Raw genomic sequence first — 17,111 nt, forward strand, 5'->3', positions numbered from 1 at the left:
TGTGAGCACCTAACAAGGCAGCTGTCAGGAGGTGTGCAGGGCTGCACTGGGAGGCTTCCATTTCCATGCCTCTGTTCCTGTAACCTCCTCCTCTCCAGCCCAGGCAGGCACAGCCTTGCTTTCTCCCCACCTAGGATCATAGAAACATGGAAATATTGACTTTGGAAGAGATCTCTGAGATCACCAAGCCCAAGCACTCCCCCAGAGCTCAGCCCTGCTGTGAGCCACTGCCCCACAGCCCTCAGCACCACATCCATGCAGCTCTGAAACCCCTCCAGGGCTGGGGACTGCAGCATCTCCCTGGGCAGCCTCTTCCAATCCCTGACCATCCTTGCACCAAAGAAATGTTTCCTCATCTCCAACCTGGGCCTCCCCTGGCACAATTTGAGGCCATTTCCTCTCCTTCTGTCAGCTGAGACTAGGGAGCTCATTCCAGCCTCCTCCCAGGGAGCTGCAGAGAGCAATGAGGTCTCCCTCAGCCTCCTCTTCTCCACACTCAACACCCCCAGCTCCCTCAGCTGCTCCTCCCCAGCCCTGTTCTCCAGACCCTTCCCCAGCTCTGTTGCCCTTCTCTGGCCCTGCTCCAGCCTCTCAATGTCCTTCTTGGAGTGAGAGGCCCCAAACTGAACCCAGCACTCAGGATGTGGCCTCCCCAGTGCCAAGCAGAGGGGGACAGTCACATCCCCAGACCTGCTGGTGCTGACCCAGGCCAGGATGCCATTGGCATCCTTCACCAGCTGGGCACACCCTGGCAGCTATCAGTCACCACTCCCAGGTCCTTCTCTACCAGGCAGTTTCCATCCACTCTGCCCCCAGCCTGGAGCCTCCATGGGGTCGGTGTGGCCCAGGTGCAGCACCCAGCCCTTGGCCTTGTTGAACCTCATGCTGCTGGCTTCAGCACACAGACCCAGCCTGCCCAGACCCCTCTGCAGGGCCTTGCTACCCTCCAGCATCAGCTCTGCCACCCAGCTTGGTGAGGAGGCACTCAGTTACCCTTCTGCCTACAAACCTGTTCAGCCAAGGGAACATCCTAGGGGGGGTTGCTGTATGATAGGGGGGTGGGTTGAGCATTCCCCCCCAGCAGTAAAGTGCTCCAGCACTAAAGTTCAGACCAGCCCAGCTGGAAGCAAATCACAGAATCAATCAGGTTGGAAAAGACCTCAAAGAGCATCAAGTCCAACCTGTCACCCAACACCTCCTGAGAGCTAAACCATGGCTCCAAGTGCCACATCCAGTCAGAAGCACAACTCCACTCTACAATGAACTGCAATGAATGTGCACCACAAAATATGCAATATTTGCAGGAGTTTATCAACAGCACAAGCCCCCCCTGGACAAACCAGGGGAGCTATGAACAGCCTCCCCCTTCCCTGCTCCCCTCTTCCCCCCACTGGATGAGAGGAAAGAGCAGAGAGTTGTTTGTTAGATTCTCAGCCACAACAGAGAACACAGCCAAGGGCAGCAAAGCCAGGCTGAGGCCAGAGGCAGTATCTCCCAGAGCAAGGAAGCTGAAAAGAGAGGGAGGAAGCTGACACATCATTGCTTCTGGGAAGGGAAGGGAGAAGGGAAGGGAAGGGAAGGGAAGGGAAGGGAAGGGAGAAGGGAAGGGAGAAGGGAAGGGAGAAGGGAAGGGAGAAGGGAAGGGAGAAGGGAAGGGAGAAGGGAAGGGAGAAGGGAAGGGAGAAGGGAAGGGAGAAGGGAAGGGAGAAGGGAAGGGAGAAGGGAAGGGAGAAGGGAAGGGAGAAGGGAAGGGAGAAGGGAAGGGAGAAGGGAAGGGAAGGGAAGGGAAGGGAAGGGAAGGGAAGGGAAGGGAAGGGAAGGGAAGGGAAGGGAAGGGAAGGGAAGGGAAGGGAGAAGGGAAGGGAATTAACTAGGTTGGAAAATACCTCAGAGATCATCAAGTCCAACCTCTCACCCAGCACCATCTGATCAACTAAACCATGGCACCAAGGGCCTCATCCAGGCTCTTCCTAAACACCTCCAGGGATGGGGACTCCACCACCTCCCTGGGCAGCACATCCCAGTGGCCAATCTCTCTTGCTGGGAAGAATTTATTCCTAGCATCAGCCTAAACCTCCCCTGGCACAGCTTGAGACTCATCCAGGCTCTTCCTAAACACCTCCAGGGATCATCCTTTTCCTCTTTACAGCCAGTGGTGAATGATTTACATTCTACTGCTTTCAGTTCAGGATCTGTGGGAAATGTTCCAGGCACAGACTGAAAGCACCACAGACAGGGATCACTAATCCCAGCATTCCCAAGAAGTGGGGAAGTCCCCAGCCCATCTATCAGTGCCTGGCACTGCACATCATAGAATCATGGAATCAACCAGGCTGGAAAAGACCTCAGAGATCATCAAGTCCAACCTAGGACCTAATACCTAAGCCCTCCTCATGACTAAACCATGGCACCAAGTGCCACATCCAGTCCCCTCTTGAACACCTCCAGGGATGGGGACTCCACCACCTCCCTGGGCAGCACATTCCAGTGGCCAATTCCTCTTGCTGGGAAGAACTTTCTCCTCACCTCCAGCCTAAACCTCCCCTGGCACAGCTTCAGACTGTGTCCTCTTGTTCTGCTGCTGGGTGCCTGGGAGAAGAGACCAACCCCCTCCTGGCTACAACCTCCCTGCAGGGAGTTGGAGAGAGCAATGAGGTCTCCCCTGAGCCTCCTCTTCTCCAGGCTAAGCAACCCCAGCTCCCTCAGCCTCTCCTCACAGGGCTGTGCTCCAGACCCCTCCCCAGCCTCCTTGCCCTTCTCTGCACACCTTCAAGTCTCTCAATGTCCTTCTTGGCCTGAGGAGCCCAGAACTGGACACAGGACTCAAGGTGTGGCCTCAGCAGTGCTGAGCACAGGGCACAAGGACTTCCCTGCTCCTGCTGGCCACACTCTTCCTGATGCAGGCCAGGATGCCCTTGGCCTTCTTGGCCCCCTGGGCACACTGCTGGCTCATGTTCAGCCTACCATCAACCAGCACCCCCAGGTCCCTCTCTGCCTGGCTGCTCTCAGCCACTCTGACCCCAGCCTGTAGCACTGCATGGGGTTGTTGTGGCCAATGTGCAGCACCTGGCACTTGGATGTGTTCAATCTCCTGCCCTTGGCCTCTGCCCATCTGTCCAGCCTGGCAAGGTCCCTCTGCAGAGCCTCTCTATCCTCCAGCAGATCAACTCCTGCCCCCAGCTTGCTGTCATCTGCACATTTACTGCTGATGGACTCAATGCCCTCCTCCAGATCATCAATGAAGATATTGAACAGGCTGGGGCCCAGCACTGCTCCCTGGGGCACACCACTGGTGCCTGGCTGCCAGCTGGCTGTGGCACCATTCACCACCACTCTCTGGGCTCAGCCTCCAGCCAGTTCCTAACCCAGCTCAGAGAGCTGCTGTCCAAGCCAGGGGCTGACAGCTTGGCCAGGAGCTTGCTATGGGGGGGGGGATGGTGTCTCTTGGAGACTCTTCCAGAGCCCTGTTCCAGCTTCCAGGGCTGGTGTGGTGATGACTCCCTGCCAAATGCATACAGAAGCAGTAGAGGAGGAGAGCAGAACACACCTGGTGGGGTGGTTGCTGGTTGCCACTCATTATCCAAGCCCCCCTGGTGCACTCTGCTGCTGTGAGCCACTGATTGCAGAGCAGCTCTGGGTAATGAATGCTGTTGGGAGCCACTGAGGAAGCAGCAGGTGGCTGCTGGCACGGCAGCTGTGAGTGGAAACAGATCATGTTGTTCCCAAGACAAACCACACAGGTGGAAGGAACAGCCTGTGGGAGAGGGCCCTGTGGGGGTGGTGGGGGAAGAAAGCTTCCAAGTGCTTCCCTTTGCTGAGGTCCCTGCAGCCTCTCAGCCCAGCAGCAGCAAGGACAGGTGACTGGGGCTCTGCAGAAGGACAAGGGGACTGCCCAGGCACCCAGGCTGATCAATCAGCCTCCAGCTCCAGGCAGGCACACCTCACCTGCACAGAGAGACCTCCCCAGGGAGAGGAGGGCAGGGACCCACAGCTCCCCTGGCAGAGGGGAGGGAAGAGCCACCCCAGACCGGCAGGGCAGGGCACACACAGCCAGCGAGGGTCACACAACCCTGGGGTCACAGAGTGGCTCAGGTTGGAAGGGACCCCAGAGATCATCATCCCCAACCCCCTGCCATGGCAGGGACACCTCTCAGCTACACTCAGCTGCTCAAGGCCTCATCCAGCCTGGCCTTCAACGCCCCCAGGCAGGAGGCAGCCACAGCCTCCCTGGGCAGCCTGTGCCAGTGTCTCAAGAATCTCTTCCTCATCTCCAGCTCTCCTGTGGCTCTCTTCAGGTACTGGAAGGCTGCTCTAAGGTCTCCCTGGAGCCTTCTCTTCTGCAGGCTCAACAGCCCCAACTCTCTTAGCTTCTCCAGCCCTCACCTATGCAGACAGGCTGGGAGAGTTGGGGCTGTTCAGCCTGGAGAAGAGAAGGCTCCAGGGAGACCTCAGAGCAGCCTTCCAGTACCTGAAGGGCTCCAGGAGAGCTGGGGAGGGACTTTGGACAAGGGCTGGGAGGGGCAGGATGAGGAACAATGGCTTTGAGCTGGGAGAGGAGAGATTGAGGCTGGAGAGGAGGAAGAAATAGTTTCCAGTGAGGGTGGTGAGACTCTGGCACAGGCTGCCCAGGGAGGCTGTGGCTGCCTCCTGCCTGGAGCTGTTCAAGGCCAGGCTGGAAAAAGGGCCTTGGTCAAGCAGCTCTAGTGTGAGATGTCCCTGCCCATGGCAGAGGGGTTGGAACTGGATGACCTTTAATATCCTTTCTAACCTAAACCACTGTGCCAGAGTCTCACCACCCTCACACTGAAGAACTTCTTCCTCAGCTCCAGCCTAACCCTGCTCTTCCTCAGCTCCAAACCTTTCCCCCTTGGCCTGCCTGTGGACACTCTCAGGACATGTCCCTCTGCAGCCTTCCTGCCCTGCTGGAGTGCTACTCTGTGCTCTTACCCTTTTCAACCCTTGTGAACCACAGTTTGCTGGGTGGCAGACAGTGAGCTGGAGCCCTCAGTGCACTCAGGACATGGGATACCTCTGGAGCTCTTCCTGCCCTTCCTGTTCAGTTGATCTTCTTGACATTTGTAACTCCCACTCCTCTGGAGGGCCAAAGCACTCAAACAAAGAGGAGAGATCTCTGAGAGGGCAGCCCCTGGCCAGGCTACTCCAGGGTGAACTAAACTGCCTCCTCTTGTAAGCAGCCTCCCTGGAGGAAGGCAGGGAGGCTCCCACGCTCCTTGGGGGAGACTAAGGGAGCAGCAAAGAGTTAACATTTCAGGTGGCTGTAGAAGAAGTTCCTGAACAAGCTGCAAATGAACACTAACAGATCCCCACCACTGCCTGAGAAGTGCTTGGAGAACTCCAGGATGAGTGCTGGGAAGTGGAGAGGCAGAAGGAGAAACTTCTTTCCTCACCAGTGCTGGAGCCCTGGAGCAGGCTGCCCAGAGAGGTGGTGGAGTCTCCTGCTCTGGAGCCTTTCCAGCCCCACCTGGGCCTGTTCCTGAGCAACCTGACCAAGGTGACCCTGCTCTGGCAGAGGGGTTGGGCTGGGTCATAGAATCATAGAATCAATAAGGTTGGAAAAGACCTCAAAGATCATCAAGTCCAAGCTGTCACCACAGACCTCATGACTAAACCGTGGCACCAAGTGCCACATCCAATCCCCTCCTGAACACCTCCAGGGATGGGGACTCCACCACCTCCCTGGGCAGCACATTCCAGTGGCTAACAACTCTCTCTGGGAAGAACTTTCTCCTCACCTCCAGCCTAAACCTCCCCTGGCACAGCTTGAGACTGTGGCCTCTTGTTCTGCTGCTGGCTGCCTGGCAGAAGAGACCAACCCCCACCTGGCTACAACCTCCCTGCAGGGAGTTGGAGAGAGCAAGAAGGTCTCCCCTGAGCCTCCTCTTCTCCAGGCTAAGCAACCCCAGCTCCCTCAGCCTCTCCTCACAGGGCTGTGCCCCAGACCCCTCCCCAGCCTCCTTGCCCTCCTCTGGACACCTTCCAGAGGTTCCTTCCAGCAGGGCTTGGTGGTGCAAAAGAAAAAGACCCTGGGAGCTTGAGAAGTTCAGGGTGGGAAGGTGGTAAAGCTGATGTCTGTTTATAGGCAAATGAACAGCATCATGGATAAAGGAACAGAAGGGCAGGATTGCTCAGGTCCTGGACAGATAGGACCTGCTTTGGGAGAGCCATCCTGGCTTCTGCAGAGGCACACAGCCTGACACACTTCTGCAGTGCCCAAACAAATGTCACAGAAGAGCTTTTGTGGCTTCTGCTTGGCCTGCAAGCCAGTGCCTCAGGGAGTGGCTACAGCAAGGGGTCATAAAGAGAATGAAGGACAGAACCAGGGCTCCTTTTGTTGTTTGGGGCTTGTTTTGGTTTGTTGTGTTTCCTCCAAGAGTGGTCAGGGGCTGGCAGAGGCTGCCCAGGGAGGTGGTGGAGTCCCCATCCCTGGGGGTGTTCCAGAAACCTGTGGCCATGGCACTTGAGACACAGAATCACAGGATGGGCTGGGCTGGAAGGCAGCTCCAAAGCTCACCCAGTCCAACCCCCTGCACTCAGCAGGACATCCTCCACTGGATCAGGTTGCCCAGAGCCCTGTCCAGCCTCACCTTGAACATCCCCAGGGACGGAGCCTCAACCACCTCCCTGAGCAACCTGTTGCAGTGTTCCTGCAGCCTCCTGGTGCAGAACTTGTTCCTCACATCCAATCTCAATCTGCTCTGCTCTCATTTCAAATCATTGCCCCTGGTCCTGTCCCTGCAGGCCTTTGGGAATAGTCTCTCTGCAGCCTGGTTGTAGCCCCTTCAGGTCCTGGCAGGCTGCTCTTAGGTCTCCCTAGGGCATTCTCTTCTCCAGGCTGAACACCCCCAGTTCCCTCAACCTGCCCTTGTAGCAGAGCTGCTGCAGCCCTCTGATCATTTTTGTGCCCCTCCTCTGGACCTGCTCCATCAGGGCCATGTCCTTCCCTGGTGGTCCCTGATGGTTGTACTCAAGGATCTTAGCTGTCCTTTCCAACTGAAGCAGTTCCCTGATCCTATCACTCTATGATTCTTTATTCAGGGGGACAAAATGCAGCTGTTGCTCTCTCAAAGCAGTGCAGGCAGCTCCCCAAGGCAAAAATCCTCCCAGCAGCTCTTTCAAACCATCACACACTGCAGGGCTGAGCTCTCTTCCCTTGACCTTGCAGAGCTGCATGTGGAACTCATCAGCTGCTGCTGCCAGAGCCAGGGTTGAGCATAAGGCTTTCTGGGTATGTTACAGCACAAGGAACAACATCAAGAGCCTTTTGCCCTTCTGGGGAGAGAAAACCCCCCACAAGCTCATTCCATGCCAGCAGATGGCTGCAGCCCAGTCCTGAGTGCATGCACACCATGGAGAGTGCAAAGGCAAATTAATCAGCATCTGTCAGGGCTCCAGAGCAGGGACTGCTGTGTGCTGCTGCCCTTTGATTTCAGCTCACATGAGCAGAGCAGGAGATGACTGACAACCTGCACCCAGCCAGCAGCAGCAGCAAAGCTGAGAATGCCTCTCCCAAGGAGATTTCATTTCCTTGCAGGCACTGCCAGAGGATGCAGCTGTGCCCACAGCAGCTCTGCTTCCTAACCTGCCACAGCAGGGGTAGCTCCAGGGCCTGATGGAGACCTGACATGAGTGGAGTCCCTCAGGGGCTGGTGCTGGGCCCAGTGCTGTTTGTCAGTGACAGGGAGAGTGGGACTGAGGCAGCCTCAGCAGCTTTGCAGATGACACCAAACTGTGTGCTGTGGTTGAGGCTGGAGGGAAGGATCCATCCAGAGGGACCTGGAGAGGTTGCAGAGGTGAGCCCAAGCCAGCATCATGAAGCTCAACAAGGCCAAGTCCTGCACCTGGGTCAGGGCAGTCCCAAGCATAAATCCAGGCTAGGCAGAGAATTGCTCAACAGCAGCCTGCAGGAGAAGGCCTTGGGGGTGCCAGGGGGTGGCAAAGTGCCCAGGAGCCAGCAGTGGTCCCTGGCAGCCCAGAGCCAGCTGAGTGCTGAGCTGCAGCCAGAGCAGGGAGAGCAGCAGCACAGGGAGGGGATTCTGCCCCTCTGCTCTGCTCTGCTCAGCCCCCACCTGCAGCACTGCCTCCAGCTCTGGGGCCCCCAGCACAAGAAGGACCTGGAGATGCTGGAGAGGGTCCAGAGGAGGCCACCAAGATGATCAGAGGGCTGAGAACCTCCCCTGTGGGGACAGGCTGGGAGAGATGGGATTGTTCAGCCTGGAGAAGAGAAGGCTCCAGGGAGTCCTTGGAGCAGCTGAAGGGCTCCAGGAGAGCTGGGGAGGGACTTTTGCCAAGGGCTGGGAGTGCCAGGATGAGGAACAATGGCTTTGAGCTGGGAGAGGGGAGACTGAGTCTGGAGATGAGGAAGAAATTCCTTAAAGTGAGAGTGGGGAGAGATTAGAACAGGCTGCCCAGGGAGGCTGTGGCTGCCTCATCCCTGGAGGTGTTGAAGGCCAGGCTGGATGAGGCCTTGAGAAACTTGAGCTGGTGGGAGGCTCATGGCAGGGGATTGGAACTGGATGATCTTGAAGTTCCCTTGCAGCTCAAGCCTCCCTATGGCTCTGTGAACACTCTGCAGGAGGCTTCAGGCAGCAGAGTGCTGAAGTGGAAGGATAACTTTGTCTTTTCAAAGACACACTGCTAACAAACCCAATCTCTGTCCATCTCAGCTCCTGGCTGGCCCACAGCAGCCTCCTGCTGTGCTCCTCCCTTTGGTTTTCAGGGGTGAAATCATTGCAACTCAGTGCAGAGCAGCGAGGGGGGGAAGCTGTGCTGCTCTGCTGGGCCAGCAAGGCAGAGCAGGGGCTGGCTGGGGTGGGAGCCCAGCACTGTCCCTCGCACCCACACCCAGGCCCCAGCTGGGCTGGGCTGGCTGTTTGTGTTGCAGTGTATGCAGGTAGCAGTGATCATAGAATCATGGAATTAACCAGGTTGGAAAAGGCCTCAGAGATCAACAGGGCCAACCTATGACCTAATACCTAACTCCTCCTGACAACTAAACCATGGCTCCAAGTGCCACATCCAATCCCCTCTGGAACACCTCCAGGGATGGGGACTCCACCACCTCCCTGGGCAGCACATTCCAATGGCTAACAACTCTCTCTGGGAAGAACTTTCTCCTCACCTCCAGCCTAAACCTCCCCTGGCACAGCTTGAGACTGTGTCCTCTTGTTCTGCTGCTGGCTGCCTGGGAGAAGAGACCAACCCCCACCTGGCTCCAACCTCCCTGCAGGGAGTTGCAGAGAGCAAGAAGGTCTCCCCTGAGCCTCCTCTTCTCCAGGCTAAGCAACCCCAGCTCCCTCAGCCTCTCCTCACAGGGCTGTGCTCCAGACCCCTCCCCAGCCTCCTTGCCCTTCTCTGCACACCTTCAAGCCTCTCAATGTCCTCAGCTCAGATTCTCCACCGCTGCTCACAGGCTGAGCCTGCAGGACCGCAGCTGCCTGCATGGCATCCTGGCTTGCCTCTGCTCTGTGCTTCTCTGGGACAAGTCTGCCAGTGAATGCTCTCCAAGTGTGTGTTCTGCCCGTGTGAGGTGTTCCATCGCTGCCTTTTCACTGTGGCAGGGCTCACCTCTAACTTCACACCACAGCTTGTGGGTGGAGAGCTGGGATAAAGAGTTTTAGCCTCTTCAGAGGCTTGTACCCACCCAGGGACTGAAAGGTTGCTTTGCCCCTGGGGATGTATAGCACTGAATACAGAAATCAGCACAGAGGTACAGTGGAGAAAAGATGGATTACAGAGAAGGGAGCAGGCTATGAGCATGAGGCACCCAGCCTCAGAACAAGAGGACACAGTCTCAAGCTGTGCCAGGGGAGGTTCAGGCTGGAGGTGAGGAGAAAGTTCTTCCCAGCAAGAGGAATTGGCCATTGGGATGTGCTGCCCAGGGAGCTGGTGGAGTCCCCAGCCCTGGAGACATTCAGACTTGATGGGGCCCTGGGCAGCCTGCTCTAGCTGGAGGTGTCCCTGCTGCCTGCAGGGGGGTTGGACAAGATGACCTTGGAGGCTCCCTTCCAACCTGATGCAGTCTCTGAAGGTGTTCACTGTCCACAGGGGCAGACCCCACACTGCTGGAGGGCAGCAGCCTGCCAGGGTGAGCCCTGCCCTGCCCAGCCCAAGGGCCCAAAGCTGGAGATGACCTCGAATGACCCTCTTAAAACGTTGTGGATGAGTAAGTTTGCCAGTGAACTCTAGTCCCATGGGAATCTGAGGCCTCCACAAACAAAGCAAAGTCCAGCAGAGATACCAGGCTGAGCAAAGGGCAGAGTGTGGCTGAGGGGGAGAGGCAAAGGCCCCGGCTGGGGAGAGCTGCAGGGTCGTGCTCAGCGCAGCTGCCACCGAGGAAGATGACCCTGAGCTATGTCTTCTCAGCCTTTCTGAAGGAGCTGCCTGGCTACATTCTCTTTGCTGGCATCTTTATGCCTGTGACTTTGCTCCTGCTGGTGCTGCTTGCCCACCTCAGGATCCAGCTGGCAGAAGGTGAGTCAGGATTTGGTGCTCACTCAGCAGGCTGCTGCTGTGCCTGTGCCACTGGCACACAGAGAGCTATGAGCACAAGTGGTCAACAGCCAGGCTGAACAGCCCCAGGGTGCCCTGGGCTGGGGGGATGGGTCCCTGCCATGGCAGCAGGGTTGGAACTGGGGGATCCTTAAAAATTCCTTCCAACCCAAACCATCTGCCCTGGAGAGGCCACAGCTGGAATGCTGTGTCCAGCTCTGGGGCCCTCAGGTCAAGGAAGGCAGAGAGCTGCTTGAGAGAGTCCAGCACAGAGCCACGAGGATGATGAGGGCAGTGGAAAATCTTCCTCATGAGGAGAGCCTGAGGGAGCTGAGGGCTCTGGAGCTTGGAGAGGAGGAGCCTGAGGGTGACCTCCTTGCTGCTGCTAAAGCTGTGCAGGGTGAGTGCCCAGAGGCTGGAGCCAGGCTCTGCTGGGGGATGCCCAATGCCAGCACAAGGGGCAGTGCTGGAAGCTGAGGCAGAGGAAGTGCCATGGAAACAGGAGGAGAAATTCCTTCCCTGTGAGGGTGACAGAGGCCTGGAGCAGGCTGCCCAGGGGGGCTGTGGAGTCTCCTCTCTGGAGCTATTCAAACCCCACCTGGCTGTGTTCCTGTGTGCCCTGCCCTGGGTGACCCTGCTCTGGCAGGGGGCTGGACTGGATGAGCTTTGGAGGTCCCTTCCAGCCCCTGACACTCTGTGACTCTGTGATCATAAAATACAAGATTTTATTTACTCTACTACACTACAGAAGAGGCAAACACAGCAGAGAAAAACAAACCCACAAAACAGGGCAGCTAAGTCCAGCTCCCTTCCCTCTGTGCTTTCACTCTGCAAGTGCTCAGTGAGACAGGGAGCAGCAGTTCCCCCCTGGCGTTAGAAGGTTATTCAAACTCCTGGCCAAGCTGTCAGCCCCTGGCTGGGACAGCAGCTCTCTGAGCTGGGTTAGGAACTGGCTGGAGGCTGAGCCCAGAGAGTGGTGGTGAATGGTGCCACAGCCAGCTGGCAGCCAGGCACCAGTGGTGTGCCCCAGGCAGCAGTGCTGGGCCCCAGCCTGTTCAATATCTTCATTGATGATCTGGAGGAGGGCATTGAGTCCATCAGCAGTAAATTTGCAGCAGACACCAAGCTGGGGGCAGGAGTTGATCTGTTAGAGGGTAGGAGAGCTCTGCAGAAGGACCTTGCCAGGCTGGAGGTTTGGCAGAGGCCAATGGGATGAGATTTAACAAGTCTAAGTGCAGGGTTCTGCACATTGGCCACAGCAACCCCAGGCAGTGCTACAGGCTGGGGTCAGAGTGGCTGAGAGCAGCCAGGCAGAGAGGGACCTGGGGGTGCTGATTGACAGCTGCCTAAACAGGAGCCAGCAGTGTGCCCAGGGGGCCAAGAAGGCCAAGGGCATCCTGGCCTGCATCAGGAAGAGTGTGGCCAGCAGGAGCAGGGAAGTCCTTGTGCCCTGTGCTCAGCACTGCTCAGGCCACACCTTGAGTCCTGTGTCCAGTTCTGGGCTCCTCAGGTCAAGAAGGACATTGAGAGACTTGAAGGTGTCCAGAGAAGGGCAAGGAGGCTGGGGAGGGGTCTGGAGCACAGCCCTGTGAGGAGAGGCTGAGGGAGCTGGGGTTGCTTAGCCTGGAGAAGAGGAGGCTCAGGGGAGACCTTCTTGCTCTCTCCAGCTCCCTGCAGGGAGGTTGTAGCCAGGTGGGGGTTGGTCTCTTCTCCCAGGCAGCCAGCAGCAGAACAAGAGGACACAGTCTCAAGCTGTGCCAGGGGAGGTTTAGGCTGGAGGTGAGGAGAAAGTTCTTCCCAGCAAGAGAGATTGGCCACTGGGATGTGCTGCCCAGGGAGGTGGTGGAGTCCCCATCCCTGGAGGTGTTTAAGAAGAGCCTGGATGAGGCCCTTGGAGCCATGGTTGAGTTGATCAGATGGTGCTGGGTGAGAGGTTGGCCTTGATGGGCTCTGAGGTCTTTTCCAAGCTGGTTCATTCTGTGCTCTGTGCTGAGTGCTCAGCTGTGTCCTGTCAAAGGATCCCAGGATGTCAGGGGTTGGACTTGATGATCTCCAAGCCCTCTTCCAGCCTCTACAGTTCTATGATTCCAAGTTGCTGGGGGGGTAATTTGCCAAAGTGATTTGCTCCTGTGCTCCTCTCCCTCACAACTGCCTGAAGGGAAGCATCTGGCTGCTCAGCACCCCAGGAATGGATTCTCAGTGTGCAGACCCCAGGTTGCTGTCAGTGGCCAAACCTCCCACAGCCTCCAGCCAGCTCACACAAACCATCCCAACAGCTCTCCCTGTTCAGGAAAGCAGAGCCAGCTCCAGCTGCTAACCATCAGGTGAGCCAAAGGCCTCACCACAGACAAGCCTGGAGCAGAGCCTGTAGATGCCAACCCTCCTCCCCTGACAAAACCTCAGGGATCCAGCAGGCTGCCAGTGCCTGTCTCACAGACACAGAGAATCAGCAAGGCTCACAAAGACTTCTAAGACCATCAAGTCCAACCTTCTGCCCAACACCTGGCACCACTAAACCCCCAGCTGCCACATCTACTCCTTCTCTGCACCCCTGCAGGGATGGGGTCTCCACCCCCTGCCTGGGCAGCCTGTTCCAACCCCTGAGCAGCTCTTCAGGACTCTTCAAAGAGAGTGACACCAAGATTGCATGACTGGAAGGAAGGCTGCTTTTGGTTCCCACCAGCATTTCATTGTTCTCCCTGCCACCAGGGCGGGGGCTCCATGTCAGTACCTCACACCCCACCTCAGAATCATCCCTTCAAGGGTCCTCAAGCATAGACCTGAAGCCCAGAGACCAAGCAGGAGAGGTTTCTCATCAGAGCTAACACCAACAAGGGAAGCTACACCCCTGTGGCAGTGTTGGATCCTGCCTGGGGAGGTTAACTTCCCCACCCCACCTCTTTTCCCTGTCCCTCCAAATAGTCTCCAGCCTTTTGACAACAGCATCCTGAGGGCCACTCTCCTCTGTGGGGAGGGACTGCTTCCAAGGCCTTGGAGCAATAGGCCAGGGGGCAATGGTTTGCAGCTGGAGCAGGGCAGAGTTAGGCTGGACATCAGGAGGGAGTTCTGCACAGGGAGGCTGGGGAGACACTGGGACAGGCTGCCCAGGGAGGGGGTGGAGGCCTCGTTCCTGGAGACATTGAAGATCAGATTTGATGTGGCCTGGGCAGCCTGATCTAGTTGGAGATGTCCCTGCTGCCTGCAGGGGGCTGGCCATGACCTCTGAGTGTCCCTGCTGCCTGCAGGGGGCTGGCCATGACCTCTGAGTGTCCCTGCTGTCTGCAGGGGGCTGGCCATGACCTCTGAGTGTCCCTGCTGCCTGCAGGGGGCTGGATATGACCTCTGAGTGTCCCTGCTGCCTGCAGGGGGCTGGCCAAGATGGCCTCTGAGTGTCCCTGCAGGGGGCTGGACATGACCTCTGAGTGTCCCTGCTGCCTGCAGGGGGCTGGCCAAGATGACCTCTGAGTGTCCCTGCTGCCTGCAGGGGGCTGGCCAAGATGACCTCTGAGTGTCCCTGCTGCCTGCAGGGGGCTGGCCAAGATGACCTCTGAGTGTCCCTGCTGCCTGCAGGGGGCTGGTCATGACCTCTGAGTGTCCCTTCCAAGCCAATGCAATCTGTGACTGCCCCACAGGCAGCATCAGGAGGCTCAGGCCAGTGTGAAGCTCTCCTGCTGTGGTGAAGCAGACCAGGCACAGCCTGGCCGAGCTCAGGGCTCTCCTTGCTCTCCTTTAAGGCTTTCATTCTGGCTGGCCACTGCTGGGGGCAGACCAGGCCAGGGTGTTCCTGAGCCTGTCAGCAGAGCTCCTGTCAGTGCTGCAGTTTCACACTGTGAAGCCTTCCAGGATCAGAGGCAAACTGATCCTAAGGTGCAGCTCAGGCAGCCTCGCTCTGATGAGTTCTTGCTGCCAGCAGCTGCAGCAGAGGAGCTGAGCACGTCCTCATGGAGCTGTCTGCTGTTTATTTTTCAGTTGAGGAGGAACTGGCCATGGCACACGACTCCAGAAAGGTCCTCCTGAATGACTGGGGCCAGCAACAGACACCCAGGAGATCTGGAGGGAAAGAGCAGCAGTGCAGGCACTGAAGGACACCTGGGGGGGTCTCACACCCGGAAGCAAGCTCAGAAATAACCTGCTGCAGATCACCACCACGGGGGAAAGCAAAAGGGAGAGAAGAAATCAGTGCTGTGGTGTGCAAATGGAAGAGCTGCTGCTGCCCAAGGAGCTCTTCCAACAGTTTTGCTTTCTGACACCAAGCCAAGGGAGCAGCACTTCAGCTCATGGGACACCAGAGACCTCCTGCCATGTGCTGGACCAGTTCCCTGGGACGACACAGGGCTTGGTGGGGGCAGCTTGCTCAGCAGCCCTTCCCTAGACTCCAGGGAAGCAGGCTGCTGAGAGCTGAGCTGGGCTGTGCAGGGGAGGCAGTGTACTGAAGATGCATGAACAGCAAGCTCCCACCAGGCACTGCCATCTAGGAGCCTGAGCAGGGGGTGGAGGGCAGCTGCTTTCTGTTGTCAGCTTGTAGGCTTTGGGGGGCCCTGGGTTTGCAAAGTGTGCTCTGAATGGGGTTTGGGAGCCAAACATAACAGTGATGGGAAACAAAAGGGCTGCTCTGTGCTGCCTGAGGCCATGCCAGATGCTGAATCCATGGCAAGAGGCAGTGCTCTGTAAGCCAGGTTGGTGCAGTGTGAGGACACATGGGGGACTGGTTCAACAAGGCAGCATGCAGGGGCCTGCATCTGGGACAGGCCAGCCCCAGGCACAAATCCAGGCTGGGTGCAGAGTACCTGAGGCAGCTGGGGCTTGGAGCTGGGAGCAGAGCAGCCTGAGGGCTGCCCTCATGGCTGGGGATAAAGATGTGCAGGGCTGGAGCCAGGCTCTGCTCAGGGATGGCCAAGGACAGCACAAGGGGCACTGGGGGCAAGCTGGAGCAGAGGAGCTGCCAGGGGAACAGGAGGGGAAACTCTGAGGGTGCTGGAGCCTGAGAGGTTGTGGAGTCTCCTGCTCTGGAGAGATTCCAGACCTGCTTGGATGTGTTCTGTGTGCCCTGCCCTGGGTACCCTGCTCTGGCAGGGGCTTGGACTCAGTCTCCAGAGGTCCCTTTCTAACACCTAACATTCTGTGAGTCTCAGGCACTGGCACAGGCTGCCCAGGGAGGTGGTGGAGTCCCTACCCCTGGAGGTGGTCAAAAGCCACTTAGATGTGGTGCTTGGGGACACAGCTTGGTGGTGGACTTGGTGGAGTAGGGTTAATGGTTGGACTCAACCACCTTGGAGGTCTTTCCCAGCTGAAGCCATTCCATGGCTGTGTTGCATGTTTGCTCCAGGTATTAAACCAGTACCAATGGAAACTCACCAGAACCACAAAGCTTCCAGGATCTGTGATCCCTGACTGCTTTCAGGAGTGACCACACTTGGGGCTGGCATTCTTCTGCATGGCAATGGGTGTTTAATGAGCAGGTACTTAACCAATGAAGTGAGAGCTGGCCTCAGAGCACCGCCAAACAAAAGGCTCTGGCTAGTCTTTGAATACAGCCCCCAAGGAAAGTGATATTGGCTTGAAGTATCTTGTGTTTGAGTGTTAAGGATCAGACACAACTGCATTCAACCCCAGCGTGGATCCAGTGCCCAGTAACAACCAGAAAGCTCCAAAGCAGTAAGGAGTTGAAGTGCCAGGCAAGATCATGGCACAGTCATCCTGAGTGCAATCACACAGCACTTACAGGATGGCCAAGGGCTCAGGCCCAGCCAGCATGGATTCAGGCAGGGCAGGGCCTGCCTGACCAACCCGAGCTCCTTCCATGCCCAGGTGACTGCCTGGTGGCTGTGGGGCAGGCTGTGGATGGAGTCTGCCTGGACTGCAGCAAGGCCTTTGCCACCATCCCCCACAGCAGACTCCTGGCCAAGCTGTCAGCCCCTGGCTTGGACAGCAGCTCTCTGAGCTGGGTTAGGAACTGGCTGGAGGCTGAGCCCAGAGACTGGTGGTGAATGGTGGTCAATGGTAGGCTGAACATGAGCCAGCAGTGTGCCCAGGCAGCCAGGAGGGCCACTGGCATCCTGGCCTGCTTCAGGAAGAGTGTGGCCAGCAGGAGCAGGGAGGTCATTCTGCCCCTGGACACTGCACTGCTTAGGCCACACCTTCAGTCCTGAGTTCTGGGCTCCTCAGTTTAGGAAAGATGTTGAGTTGCTGGAAGGTGTCCAGAGAAGGGAAACAAAGCTGGGGAGGGGTTTGGAGCACAGCCCTGTGAGGAGAGGCTGAGGGAGCTGGGGTTGCTTAGCCTGGAGAAGAGGAGGCTCAGGGGAGACCTTCTTGCTCTCTGCAACTCCCTGCAGGGAGGTTGTAGCCAGGTGGGGGTTGGTCTCTTCTCCCAGGCAGCCAGCACCAGAACAGGAGGACACAGTCTCAAGCTGTGCCAGGGGAGGTTTAGGCTGGAGATGAGGAGGAAGTTCTACACAGAGAGAGTGATTGCCCATTGGAATGTGCTGCCCAGGGAGGTGGTGGAGTCACCATCCCTGGAGGTGTTCAGCAGGAGACTTGATGGGGTGCTTGGTACCATGGGTTAGTTGATTAGGTGGTGTTGGATGATAGGTTGGACTCGATGA

This window comes from Melanerpes formicivorus, unplaced genomic scaffold, assembly GCF_026170545.1.
Source record: "Melanerpes formicivorus ecotype bairdi unplaced genomic scaffold, bMelFor1.0.p_v2 SCAF_270, whole genome shotgun sequence".
In the NCBI taxonomy this organism is placed as follows: domain Eukaryota; kingdom Metazoa; phylum Chordata; class Aves; order Piciformes; family Picidae; genus Melanerpes; species Melanerpes formicivorus.